This window comes from Phyllostomus hastatus, unplaced genomic scaffold (genome assembly GCF_019186645.2).
Source record: "Phyllostomus hastatus isolate PE091 unplaced genomic scaffold, TTU_PhHast_1.1 phas_contig_16, whole genome shotgun sequence".
NCBI classification, from domain to species: Eukaryota; Metazoa; Chordata; class Mammalia; order Chiroptera; family Phyllostomidae; genus Phyllostomus; species Phyllostomus hastatus.
Window position 1 is genome coordinate 364,723 of NW_025333643.1, and position 14,553 is coordinate 379,275.

Genomic DNA, 14,553 nt, shown 5'->3' on the forward strand with positions numbered 1-14,553 from the left:
TAACATGATGGAGTTTGTGTAAGGAGGTTCAGGTGGAATCACTGAGTAAATAATTGAATCTTCTGGTCTGTTGCTCAGCAGAGAGACCTGGGCTGGAGGCAAAGGATCTCAGAACCCTGATGCAGACACCAGCCTGCAGTGTCCGAGTCATTATGGATCAAATGAGACATTCACATGGACTATTGAGTCTGGTGGAGGAAAAGGGACAGCATGGCTTTTCTCTCAAGGGGAGCAAAAGCCTTGGCCCTTGCCATGACCAACCTTTATTGGGTTTCTTGGCACATTACCTGATGGTCCTCATTTACTATGCACAGGTTGGCTTTAGGTGGTTTTCTTTTACAGAAAACAAAGGAGCCAATGCCGCTAATCACATCACAGAAGAGGGATATTTGCAAATGAAAAGGCAAAAGTGGTTAAACTGGTTACACTCATACTTGAAGGTTTAGCATGAATTTTAGGAAGTTACTTTTCAGTAAATGTCCTCAATTCAGGATGAGGGAGTATTTTAGCAAGAGCAAGACTCAAAGCGGCCTAGGCACATTGCAGGCCTGATTTCCCACGGAAGAACCTATCCATGGGTGTGGGTCCTGTGCATCTCCGAGTGGGAGTTGGGCCCATGCCACTCAGAACAGTCTCCTACAGGATCTCAGAACCCAAGTCAGCTCAGCAGGGCTGTAAAATTTAAGTAACCTGAATACTTTGTACTAAGAGAATGGGGGACCCCAACTGGCTTTGGAAGGCAAGTTTCAAAAGCATTTGACCTAACAGGATCAATTCAGTTCCTCTCGGGAATACTGAGATATTTTCTTTTCTTTTCATTCAGGGGTTTACACACACACACACACACACACACACACACACACACACGCTAAAGGCGAATACTGCAGTTCAGTGCAAAGGGCCCTGAAATGTAGCCCTGGCTCTCTCATTATGTCACTGTGATTGATTTTGAACAAGTAGATTACCCTCTGTTTGTTGTTTCCTCTGGGCAGAGAATTCTGCATCAGCAATGACTTTCTTTCAGCATTTTAAGGCTGTTCTCAAGCTTGCATCTTTTCTGTTTTGGTGGCTAACTGGAAGTCTGGGATGTAATCGGGTTCCCAGCTCTCTCATGAACACGGAACTCAGTATTTGTCACCCAAGGGGCCACAAGACTGTGGACAGCTCCACCAGGTTCCCACTCTCCTCTCGTCTCCTTTCAGATTGGTTTCTAATTGTAAAATGCAAGGGATGGACTCTTGGCTCACTCATCCATTCATCCAATTTTTATAAAGTATGTGCCAGGTACTTTTGTTGATGAAATAGATGGCCCAAATCCTTGTTGTCCTTTTATGATTTCTTGATGAGATTTTCGTGAGTTCATCCAGTGTTTGTTTTTCCTTAGCAACATCATTTGGTTGGTCTCAGAGTTTAGAGGACAAAAATGAATATTTAGACCCGTGATTCAGCAAATTACTTCAGTTCTTTGTGAACTTGTTTTCCTGAAGGTCAGGTGCAAGATCTATCTCATTTTTACTTAACATGGTTATTTTGTGTTCTGTTTTTCCAAATTTGCCTTCCTAATTAAGTTTCACCCAGAAAAATGGTAAAATGAGTTTGCTCCCCCCACCCCAGCTGCTCTCAGGAGGGGAAGGCACTAGAACAACATAAGAAGTCTGCTGGGGGCAGGGAGAAGGCATGGCAGCTGGAAGCTAAGCCAATGAATCATGCAGACATAAATAACAGAGAACAGACCACCCTGGAGCTGAGAGGCTCAGCCTGCAGTTTTTAAACATACGCATGTGTTAGGGAGAGAGCCCAGCACTCTTGCAAGAATCAAAGAAATGACCTTTAACCCTGGGGTTGCCAGCAGTGCTGTGGACGCAGTCATGGAGCAATCTCCTTTTTTTATATCTTAGTTTGATATTCTCTACTATATTAATCAACACAAATCCATTATGTTTTATTCTCATCTTTATTTTTGTGTACTTTTTCAAGTTTTTATAAGGAATGGGCACTCCTTTTACAATCAAAGGAACAAAATCCATGGTAAATGGAATTTTATTTATTTTTTAGATTTTATTTATTTTTAGAGAGGGGGAAAGGAGGGAGAAAGAGCAGGAGAGAAACTTCAATGCGTGGTTACCTCTTGAGCACTCCCTACTGGGGACCTGGCCCACAACCCAGGCATGTGCCCTGACTAGGAATCAAACTGGCAACCTTTTGGTTCACAAGCCTGCACTCAATCCACTGTGCCACACTATCCAGGGTGGAATTTTAAAATATATTTGTAACCTAGATACTGTAGTGGACACAAATAAAATGCTTTGTGCAGATGTATAATTCCAGTGTAAGGCAGGACTGCAGGCAGCACAGACTTTGGAACTTAGAGCCTGGTCCAAATAAAGCGCCCTGCTCCCTTCCCCAGAGAACTCCCTGATATTGCTGTTTCCTCCGTCTCTGTCCTCAACTACTTGTCTTCCCCCATAGTGAAGGCCCTTTAATGGTGAGGACAGAAGCCCATTGTTTCCCTAAGTCTACAGCACACATCAAAGGAGGCTGTGTAAACATTTGCTCAGTTTTTTGCCCAACGGATTGAAACTGAATTGAAGATGAGCCCTGTTCCTATCTGCTCTCTGTCTAGGCAGGGATTGGGTGTGTAAAACGCATATGCATGACTTGGGTAAGCCTGGGACTATTTTTATCAGATGGGTGGGTTCAGCTTCCATTGAATTTTGAGAGTTTCCCTGGGGCCAAGATATGTATGGGGAAATGACAAAGGAGCAGGGAACAGAAGGGGAGACCATGGTTATGAGCCAAAAACACTGTATTTTTTCGTTTCTACTGTTTTACAGCCATAAGTGGGTGTGCTCACTGCTCCATCGGACGAATGATGATGCCAGGCACTGAGCTATAGGCTTGGACTACTCAGGACTCTCTTGTTTGCAAGTGACAGAAAAACCAACTCTAATTTGTTTGGGGGAAAGCAGATTTACTGGACATGTAATGGAAAAATCCAGGTCTTGATGTCAGGCACGACGGAAGGCGGCCTGTCTCTTGACTCCTCTTTCCTTTGGGTCAGCCACAATCTCTAACATAGCCTCCCCAGGTGATGGCCAGATGGCCACTGGCTGCATCCTACCTCCTCAACAACCACAGAGGGAATAAGTTTGATGGGGCTAATGGTCTTGTGATGCTTCCCATATAGATTTTCCCTGTAGGAACCTTTTCTTTTTCTTTTCTTATAGCTCTATCCTCTTTCATGACTCAGCCGTGAGGTGTTATTATTGCCCTAAGGGTCAGGGGAAGGTGAGGGTGGGTACCACTCAGAAGCCAAAATCCACAGAGAGGCAGGAGGGGATCACCTTCTCCAGAACAGAAGGGAGCACAGAACCTGTCAGGGATGGGATGGTGAGGAAAGAGATGGAGAGAACGAGTCTAGAGAGAGTATGCCAGGATCCCTGAGGAGCCTGAGGCCACCTCTGTGCCAGGTGTCAGCCTCGGGAGGAATGTGGGACACAGACATCCCAGGTGGGCTGAGGAGGAAGCTGAAAGCAGACAGCACCTGTGCCCCACTTCCTGGTTGGAACTCTGCCCCAGGACGCCCTGTGCCAACGCTGCAAAGTAAAGTGGTGATGAGGAACATTTTGTGTGGAAATGGTTCCACATGGTGTCCCTGAGTCACCTTCAGTCCCTTTGTGACAGAGAAGGGATCCAGGAGTGGCCCCATGTTCCCTGTGGAAGAAGAAAAGGCGGCTGAGAGGGAACCACGCGCTATGGGGCCACAGTGGCTGGGAGAGCAGGATGGACAGGTAACTCCATCCCGCCGATCAGAATCAAGCCCAAGGCTTGTTGGGTTGGTTGGCAAAGAGAAGCCATTTTTCTGGTGGACTTGTGGTGGTGAGGTCGTGAGCCTGGATCTGCTGGGGTCTCACATGGCGCCTGAGAGAGTCCAGTGCACATGAAAGGAAGCAAAGCTGAGGGGGAGTCCCTGGTCTTCAGTCCCCGGAACTAATCCTAGGCTCTTCATTTACATGAGCCGGTCAATTCTTTTTTTTTTTTTTCTTGTTAAAGCAAGTGTGAGTTGGGTTGTCTGTCATTTACAGCAGAAGGTGACCTGGCTAACCCCTATAGGGAAGAGGGAGGCAGCTCCAGCAAGGGATGGACCCTGGAACTAGTGGGAGAACCATCAGGAGGAACCTGGAGCAGGAAGAAGTGTTGGGTATGGAGGTGGGGACTGAGAGTCACATGGGAAAGTCTCTGTGATGCTGAAGAGGACAGGTGTCTTTGTGCTGGGAGATACATGGTTCACTGGGAGGGGCTGTGTCAGCAGTCAGGACAGGATGGAGCTGAGGACAGGGTAGCATCACAGGAATGAGGTGAGAAAGGCAGGTTTGCTGGGTTTGGAAGCAAACACTGACTGGACACTGAGCCTTCAGGTGAGGAAGACACCCAGGTGGCTGGGGGAATGGTTAGATCACAGGGTAGATGAGTTTGGGAGCTGGGAACAGAATTTGGTAAAAGAAGTCCTGGTTTGAGATGGGAAGTTCAAAGCAGAAAACCAGAGAGTAGGTAGAAATGTGGGTAAAATATGTGGGCATAGAACATGGGTTTGGGAGCCATGAATACAGGAGTGAAATTAGAGGCCAGTGACTAGCTCCTCCAGAAAGTGTGCCTGGAAGGTAAAAATCAGTGTCTATTTTGCTCAAGGCCACATAAGGCATACAAGTGTCACTGCAGACTTCTGACACCATTTGAAAGAAATGTATGGCATCAAATCAAGCTCAATTCTCCGATGCCTGAGTTATAGAAATAGGTCAAATGCTGTGTCAATCTTCAGCAGCTTCCGAGGAAGCCGCGAGGCAGGGAGGCAGGCTTTGGGGATGGCTACTTCTCCGGGAAGCCTGCAGCCCATCCCGAAACAGAGTGGCAGCCAGGTCTCCACGGGGCCGGATGTGGTCGGCACCGGAAGAGAAGCGTGGAGTAGGTGAAGGGGGGATGGGGGACGTGGTGGCGAGAATCGTGGCAGATTGCGTCCACGCGGCAGCAGCCACACAGCAGTGGCGGACCACAAACATACGCGCCCAGCCTAACGCCGTGATCAAAGCGGCGCCAGGCCACGCACACGGCCCAAATGCACCCACACTAGGGGCCCAGCCCGGGGCCGGGTTTGGGCGCCCCGGCCTAGACGTGCGTCGGAGTAATCCCTGATCCCCAGTCCCGCGTTGTGAGGCGCGCAGAAGCCCTGCTTGCAATGTGGCCGCGGTGCCTGCGCACTCAGACGCCCGTTACCGTAGCTTCCCCTCGCCGGGGGCTCTGCAGACTGGCCAGTCTTTGGGGGCTGCGTTTGGCATCAAAGAGTCAACGGTCCTCTCTGCAGCCCCTGCTGCGCCCTTCTCCCCAGTCGGGCAGCAGGGCCTCCCTGCCTCCCCGCCTCCCCGCCTGCGGGGCGGAGCTCTAGGGCGCCTGGCGTGGGGCGGGCCGAGCGCAGACCGCGGCGAGGTCTACAGGGGGCGCTGTAGACCTGGTGGGACAACTGTCCCGCGGTCTGTGCGCGCGATCCGTGCGCGCTGTCCTTACCACCCTAAGCGCCAGGCGGAGCCGAATCTGCACGGATCCGCGGAGCCGTGGAGCCGCGAAGCCGGAGGCGGGCCGGGCCGGGACCATGGACGGTGAGCGGGGCACGGGCCGGGGCCGGGCTGGTCGCCGTTGAGGCTGAGCGGCGTGGAGGCTTGAGGCGGGCGGTTGTTCCTGGGTCTGGGATTGTGAGACCGAGGGGGTCTTCTGGACGCGCCGAGGCCGGGACGACCCAGCAGTGTCTCCTGTGGGAGAGTGATGGGGTTTGGGGACGGGCTTCCGCCGGGTCTGAATCCCGCAACTAAGCCTCCTCCCCTATCCCTGCGCCCTCACCAAACCCTAGTCCGACTCGCTCCCTCTCCCTAAGCCATCCCCTTCCCCAAGCCACCCCCGCGCACTCCTTGTCCCAGCCCTCGCCTCCTCTCCACGCTCCAGCGCCCGCTCCCCAAGCCCTCGCCTCCTATATCCTGGAGGGTGCCTGGTCCACCTCACTACCTCCCGCCTTCCTCTCTCCAGCCCCGCGCCTCTCCGGCCTCGCCTGCCTCCACTCGAATCCCCGCCCTTCCAACCCTCTCCTGCTCGGCCCCCTCACTCCTGCCGCCGGATTCTGGCCCCAACTCGAGCTCCCCGGGTCCCGCTTCCCGCTTCCCGGGCAGTTCCGAACCCGCTCGTCTCCAGGTAAGAAGGCGGCGACAACTTCTCCGCGGCCTTTCTGGGGGTGGGGCTGGCTCCTCTCGGCAGCCACCTGCGCCCCGCGCCTGCGGGCGTCCTGAGGCCCCGCGGCGGGGTCGCTCTTTGTGGGGGCTGACTTGCCTGCCTGGAAGCTCAGGTTAGGACTGCGTGGTTCCGACCCCATGGCGTTGCTTTTGCTCGTGAACTTGAATGTGTCACGATCCTTTAAAGAAGCTGGCTTTGTCACACACAAAATTGCATCTGCTTAGAGCAGGTTGCACTGTGGCTGCAGGGGTCTTTCAGGTTGTACCTGTGGATGGTTAAAGGATCAGCGGTGCAGCGGATGTGGAGCCATTATTTTCCCGCTTCGGCTGGGCGCTAAGCTGTAACGAAGAAACGAGGCTACCACCGCCTGGGGGTCCAGGGTCTTCTAGCTAAGGCACAGTAGCTTTGTAAGCATTCAAAAAGTGAAATTAAGAGAGGTGTGGAATCAGATCGGTTCGAAGGGGGAAGTGTGAGGTGGGTGGCCAAGGGGGATTCGCAACTTGGGGACATTTGTTGCTCTTTGGAGAAGGCCCTCGATGAGCCCTTTGTGGAACAGCCAGTGCCCAGCCCAGCCTTGCAACGTGACCGCCTGCAGCCGGTGCCTGGCAACAACTCCTCCTCAGAGGTGCTGGTGCCCAGTCTGGACTTCTGTAGGAAGAGAGTTTAACACAGATGGTTTGACAAGCCTCGTGTTGCTTGGAGAGAGGTGGAGATGCTTGGTTACAGCCTGAAAGCCAGGGCATGAGTCTGCCCCTCCCTGTTCCAGGCTGGCATTAAGACTTGGATTAAAGTGTTTGCTGATTGCAAAGAAATGACACGTAGGGGGGCTACATCTCTTTTAGGGGTTGGCTTCTGGCCAGCCCACCCTCACTGACACGTGGGAGGCTGCTTTTGGGCACCAGGGACAGGATGAACCACCTGGTCTCTAGAGAATGGCTCTCTAAGCATTTATGAAACTGCATTATCAGTAACTTATTATTAATGATTGGCTTGAATAGTAATCAGCTTAATACTCATTCACCCTTGAATGGTGAATTAATAAATAATTAGCTCCGGGTCACAGTGGGGCTCAGACGACCCCTCTGAGTGTCACACATTCCCATGGGCACCTCCTTAGCACTCACCACTCCTCTCTGCAATGAGCTGTTGACTCTTGGACGCCGCACTGGCCGGGGCCAGGGTTTAACTCTCTGTGTGGCCCCAGCACCCAGCCTGGCACCCTCTAAGTGGTAGGCACTTAGTGTTTGTCTAAAGAAATGGATCCTCCTCTTGAATCCAGTCTGAGTCTATAACCCATGTTTTTCCATTGTGCTGCACTATTTTCAAAATGTTGTTGTCCTTAAATTCATCAAATTTTCAAAACAAATACATATATATAATCTCACTAGAGACAAATTCATTTCTGTGTGTATTTGGGACAGAGAGCTCAACTTATGGGTTAGGCTCTGACAGCTGGGTCTGTAACCTCAGTGGGGCCTCCAGAATTTCCAGGAAGGAAATTAGTTGTCCTCATTCCAGAATTGGGGTGAGAGCCTGATGGGCCCTCTGGGGAGCTAAAGCTGTTTGCTGAGAGCTGAGTCCTCCACAGCATAACCGATAGGGCCCTGAGCTGTGGCCACAGCTGTCTTCTGCATCCCTCATCCTGCCCAGGAGAGAGGAAGCACTAGGAGACCTGTTACACTTGTGGAGCCCACCGGCAGCTTCAGATTGCACCATCGCCCCCCCCAGCGGTTGCTGCCCACCCCAAATAACTGCTTCCCATGCAGAGCTGGAGTGCCCCTTTGTGCACATTTCTGGTAATATGGTTTGCAGCTCTGTTGGGGGGAGGAGGCAGGTGCTCTTGGATGGTGTTTCTGTCAGAGGCAGCTGTGAGACACTGGCAGATGGAGCCAAGTGCAGTCTTCTGCCGTGTCAAAGGTCAGCCCTGGAGAATACAGCCAGAGGCTGAGGGGGTGGGAGCACCTTGTGCTCCTTTTCATCAGGAGATCAGGAAGAGCTGGAATTCAGAATGCCACTTGGATGCAGGAACCTGCACTGCCCACAGGTTCCCGGCTCTCACGGGCTTATCTTTCTTACCCAGACTGTCTCTGTCCCCAGGTCTGGCTCTTACCCAGAATCCCTGCAGCTGGTGAAAATCTGTTTTCTGGAAGAGGTTTAATTAATGCCTGCAGCTTCTGGGTGAGAAAGGGAGGGAGGGACTGAGACCGACTCTGCTATCTGGAGGTGGGGAGGAAAAGATGAGAGAATATCCAGGGTACTAAGGATTCAGAGGGGAAGACTTCCACCCTGGAACAAGGTTCTTGGTTGGTGGATTAGGACTTGTGCCCACATGCTGGTGTAGAAGTTACCTTAAGAGCAAAGTCACCGAGATAGGAATAATGGCCCTTCAGTCACCTGAAATAAGGTTTGCTGGGTCCACCCTTCTGGTTTCCAGGCTTTGAAAGCCAGCCGAGAGTTCAGCTTAGCAAGGTGGGAGAGCACTGAGCCATTTTAAGTTTCTGAATGAGGGCTGTGCCTCTGTGGGTATGATGGCTTAAGCGACATGGGTTTGGGGCCACCTTACACCTAAGATGCTGGAGGGTGAGTCCAGGGAGTGGGAAAGGGAGGGGCAGCCAGGAGGGCCTGTGCACCTACACTGAGGGGATGAAGAAGAGGCTCCAGCTGCCTTCCACTAGGGTTGTGGGCATTTTGACAGAAGCAGCCTCCCGGGGGCCCTTCGTGAATGTGCTGGGCAGCCTTGCAGATGGATTAGGGCCTGGAGATACTGCAAGGCAGTTATGAGAAGGCCCCTGAGAACCAGGAATGAATTGCATGGTCTGCTCTGAGTCCAAAAGTCAGGTGGGTCAGGGTGGTCTAACTGAGCCACAGACTCCAGCCTACTAGCCTCCAGCCCCAGAATCAGCAGGCTGCACTGGCTTTTGGAAAGGAACAGGTCAGTCAGCTTCCTTCCAGAGCAAGGAGAAAGTTCATGATGAAAAAGGCACTGAATAAAGAACTTAAAGAAGCCTTGTGGGGTAGTTCCTGCAGCCCAGAGGCCACCTGCTCCTGCATCCTCTTGGCTGGGTCACCTATGCATCACTGTCTCTCCCTCCCTTTCTTCCCCCTTCTCCACCAGCCCTGTGCATCAGTGGAGCCACCTCTGTGCTGGTCCCCAGGGTGAGGGAGAGTTTGTGCAACTCAAACATCTGGTAGCAACTGTAGGAACTTGAAAATCCTGTTTGTTTTCACAGTCACTTCCCCAACTTATGCATTCATGTTTCTGTATTACTAGGCATCCCTTTGTCATCTGCTTACCACTTTCTGTGCCTTAGTGTCTAACTGACTCTTTAGAGAGATCTATAGCCAATGGCATAGAACCAGGGGTTTAAAATGAGGCTGAGTTGAAAGTTATTGCACCTAGCTTTCACACCCCCAACTCTCCCTTCCTCTCCACTCTGTGCGTGGTTAGAGTTATCATATCAAATTTATGAATAGTTTGAATAGTTTGTTCTTCCTCTCAGTTATATGGAGACATGTGTCTTTCCAAACAACAGAACCACAGCTGATTTTTAAAAAGATTTTATTTATTTATTTTTAGAGATAAATAAACTGGTGACCCTTCACAGGCTGACGCTCAGGCCACTGAGCCACACCAGCCAGGGCTAGCTGACTCTCTTAGACCTGCTTCATTCTTGGATCGAGCCCCAAACTTCATGACTTCAGAGCTAAGTAAGCAATGTCATTTTGAGCTTTTTAATTATAAAATAAAATGAAGCTCTTGCTTGCTAATTTTGTCATCTGCTAATAGGAAAATCTAAAGTTAGACTAAAACATTTGCTGCCTCATTAACTCTTTGTGCTTCTAAAGTGAACAAAGAAGTTGGATTAAGGTAGAGAAAAGTTACTGAAGTTATAGTGGAAATGTGTGGAAGCTCAGAGATAACAATGAAGGGAGACAGTCTGGTAGAAGTAAATTGTTCAGCTTTACACGGTTACTAAAATGTGGGGAGACAAATAGGAACTTTTGTAGAAGTCTAGGCATGTGTAGAATTTTGACAATTATAGATTGATGAGTATAGAAATTTGACCTGTCATTGTAATGAAATATACTAATTATTATGTCATACATTATGTTTATACAATACCTTATACACATAGGCAACCATTCCCATGACCTTGTTCAATCCCTCCAGCAAGTCTGGGATGGGACCTCCTTGGAGATGGTGAAACAGGACCGCAGGGTGTTTAAAAGGCTTCCCCTAGAATTCATGTATTGTGAGCAGAGAATACTATGTAAACCTAGATAGTCCTGCTACAGTTGCTTGATAACCAAATGTGGTTACATAGTTACTTAAAAATTATAGGATCTCCTGCTTAGGAGCGTCAGTTTTCATTAAAAGTCAAACAAACAGAAACAGTGCATGCTTAGCACCACCAGAAACCTCTGGGAGGATTTCTCCCATTTGGGGCTGTCAGATGTCCCCTGCTGAAGACTTCCTAATACTAGAGCACCTGACCTTGGTGGCATCTTCAGCACATTGCAGTAGTTCAGGGTGGAGACTGGCTTTGAATTCTGGGTCTACTATTACTAGTCTTTACCCGTGGGCAAGTTAGTTACTTAACCTCTGTGTGCCGCAGTTTCCTCATTTGTAAAGTAGGGATGATGATAACCACGCCTACCCTATGGTATTGTTGTGAAGCTGAAATGAGATTGTAGGTGACAAGGACTGGAGCAGTGCCTCACACGTGGTCTGTGCTGTTATTACTATGTATTCATTCCTTAAAAGTACCTCCTTGGGGCAACCAACTGCACTGACATAATGAATATAGGAGAATGGCTAAGACACACAGTCTCTGTTCTCATGGAACAGAGGACATTGTACTTTGGTTCATAGCAAAGGACATGCATGATAGTGCAGACATCTCCCTGGCACTCACCTGGCTCTTGGTCACTGGCCAGGCATGGCCTGCAGAGGGTTGCCCATGGTGGGTGAGGGGAATGGTCTTCAGCTGGCACACACTAGTATGACATGGCCTCGCCAGCTATTTAAGACAGGTCTCTTTGACTGGTGTGTGTCTGACACATGCTGGTGGTTGATGTTTTAACTCTCACTCTGGGCCTGAGGTGGTTCGTGGGAAGTGTGCTGTGAGACCGTAAGCCTAGTATGTGGTTTGCCAGCGCCATCCTTGGTCCTGGTGGACAGCACGCTGCCCTGACGAGTTTGGGACTTGGCTCTTCAGCAGCCCCAGAAGCCCATGAGACCCTCAGAGACCCAGTTCTCTGTGTGAGGAATGGTCCAGCCGCTCCGGGGCTGGCAGGGGACCCCAGGCAGAGGGCCAGACAGCCATGTTTCCAGTGTCTGCCAGAGCCAGAACCTCCTCAGTGGGAAGGTCTCTGGGAAACTGTGTTGACAGGCTTGGGTTTAATAAACTGGTCCCGGAAAGGGAGGTCCTTCCTTCTCAGATCTCATCCTCATTTGCTCCATGTGTCCCACAAAGAAACTCGCGCCTGGCCTGGCAGAGTGTGGCAGAGCCCCTACCGTTGTCGCTGCTGGTTCAGGGCCTCCACTGATGGGCAGAGCGCGGGAGCACTGCCAGCGATTGAGCCTCAGGAACCTGAGCCTTGTCGGCCTGGGGAGTGCGATTAGCACACTGTCTGCTCTCCACCGGGGTCCTTCGGACTGGTCAGCTGGCAGTCAGCCTGGAAACCTGATCATCATCAGGTCTCCTAATGGGGAGCCTGCTTCTGTGTATTCATGTTCAAACCACTGCAATTTGAAGTCAATGAGGCTTTGTCTTTTTTTTTTAATCCTTGCCCCACACTTGGAAAATAAATGGCAAATAATGCTACTCATTTTAAAACATCATTTCTTTGTTATGTAAGCCTAATTGAATTAAAAAGAGGAAAGCATTTTCTTCAGTTTCCAAGTGGTCCCCCAGGTGCTCCGACTTCTCTGGTCTTGGCTGCCTCCTGATTTCCCAGCAGGGCCGTCTTTTGTCGCCAGTTCGTCTGTCTCCATCGCAGCTCCTGAAGGGAACGCAGACCTGAGCAACCAGAGCTTGGACAGTTACAGAAAGGTCATGCCATGGACTGTTGTTGCTGTTCTCCTCTGTCTTCTCGGTAAAAAATTACTGTGTCTTCCTTGAGAAGGAAGTTACATTTTAGGAAATAGTTAACATCAGCAGGCAAGAAGATCTGAGCAAGGCTGCCTCATCCTCGGTTCCCATAATTTCCGGCATTTCTAAGTTAACAGTGTATGGTTTTTTAATTTTCTCCTCTTGTGCATCTTGCTGTAATGACTGCTGATTATCTTGAAACAGTTGCATTAGTTGATGGTGATGAACAAGTCGACACACAGTGAGTAATTGCAGTTGGCTTGACTGAGCAAAGCACATTCTTTTGCGTGGCTTTTTAGCTTGAGGAGTGTTTGTTTGCTCTGTGTGCGTGGTGGGAACTCCTTGCCTCTGCCTGCCCACCGCCCAGTGCTCACACTCCCCTGGGACATCGTGCGTCATCACAGTATCCAGTGCCCACTGCTTCAGGATGGTCCACTCGTGGACCAAGCTCCCCAGCCCCTGGGACCTCTGGGAGGGCAGGGCCACCCCCGCTCCCCTCTAAATCTTCAGTCCGTAGCCCAAGCACTGGCATGAAACAGGCCTTAGTAAAGGCTGGGCGAGTGAATGAATGAGAGGCTGCAAAGCAGTGGGTATTGTGTTTGGCTCCAAGTAACAGAAGGCCCTACCTTAGTGCCTTAAGCAAATAACGGTTTGTTTTTCTCATGTAATGAGATGTCTGAGGGTAGGTGACTGCTGGCATTGGCCTTTCCTTCAGGGTGGCACAGCAGCTGCTACGGGAAGGGGGCTCCAGCCACACTGGCTGGTACCTTTTATCAGAAAAGCGAACATTTTCCTCAAAACGCCCAGAAGACCTCCCCTGATGTTTCCCAGCCAGAACTGTGTCACATGACCGTGCCCGGTTAGAATGGCCAAGTGAGTGTTTAGCCGGACACAGCGCTGCACAGACAGGCTCTCTGCTGAAAAACAAACCAAATTGCGTTCGATGGCTCAAATATGACAAACATTTATTTTTTGCACATGTGAAGTCCAGCGTGGCTGTTCCCGATCAGTGGAGGGTCTCTTTCCAGGGGTGATTCTGGGGCCCAGGGCTCTGAAGCCTGCTGTGCTTTCATCAGCACAGAGGAAGGAGCTTGGAGGGTGAGGGAGGAGCCACGGACCAGGCTTGGAGGTGGTGATTTACTTCTACTGACACTCCCTTAGACAGGGCTCAGTCACACGGTCACACCTGCTGCAAGGCAGGCTGGGAAAGGCGGTCCAGCCCTGAGCCCAGGAGGAAGAGCACGTGGGTTTCATGAATATCTGGCACGCTCTGCCTCACTGTCCTCCCCTCCCCTAAGTCAGGATTCTCTTAACCAGGAAGAAGGAAAGAATATTGACGGGCAACGGGGGTGTCTGTCTTAGAAGGAAACACTGTGCTAGGGAGGCTCCAGCCAAAAACAGTCTTTATTCCCAGATCATTTGTCTTCAATCCCTGCCTCTGTTCCTGAGTTTGGGAGCTGGGCCAGCAGGACAATGGAAGATCCTCATTATTCCTGTTTTTTGACCCAGGACATGGTCTTAACAGCTTTGTTGTCTCTCTCTCTCTTTCTAGATTTTATTTACTTATTTTTAGAGAGAGGGGAAGGGAGGGAGAAAGAGAGGGAAAGAAGCATCGACCTGTTGCCTCTTGCACATGCTGCGACCAGAAACCAGGCCCACTACCCAGGCATGTGCCCTGATCAGGGATTGAACCGGCAACCTTTCACTTGGCGGGACGACGCCAAACCAACTGAGCCACACCTGTCAGGGCTGTTCTTAACAGCTTTGTAGGGATGCATTCTAGTTGGTCTCCCTCAGCAGTTGGAGTTTACCCCAGAGAAAAATGGCCTTCAGCCCCCTTCAAAGCCACAGTTGCCTATGAGAGCGCCAAGCCTACAAGAGAGCTCCTTGCTCAGGAGCCTTGCAAGTGCCCCCACTCACCCATTCTTCCAAAGTCTCTCTTGCCACTCAGCTGCAACACCAGCCCACCTGGGGGGCGCAGCAGAGAGGATGCTGCTAGGAGTGCCCTCTGCTTCCCACTCAAATTCATTTCCCAACCACTTCCTGCTATGTTTTTCTCAGTAAACATTAATGAGTGATCCATTGATCTATTGGGTTTTAATGCTTTGTTCTTGTTCGGCTGATTGGAGGTTTCTGTGACAGTGTCCTTCTTAAGGCCCTTCTTTCCTCCTGCCCTTCCTTCCCT

At 50.7% G+C, this 14,553-nt stretch overlaps 1 protein-coding gene across 4 annotated transcripts in view; it reads left to right on the forward strand.

The window, feature by feature from the left end:
• The first annotated feature begins 2,256 nt into the window (after positions 1 to 2,256).
• Positions 2,257 to 14,553, forward strand: part of PXYLP1 (2-phosphoxylose phosphatase 1) — a 75,936-nt gene continuing 63,639 nt past the window's right edge. For 2 of the 4 annotated variants that reach the window (XM_045832373.1, XM_045832374.1), the window contains exon 1: positions 2,257 to 5,651. The gene's annotated coding sequence lies outside the window, so the exon portion shown is untranslated. Of the gene's footprint in view, positions 5,652 to 6,103; positions 6,235 to 14,553 lie in introns of those variants that run through there. The other 2 variants (XM_045832370.1, XM_045832371.1) reach the window with 2 other exon arrangements.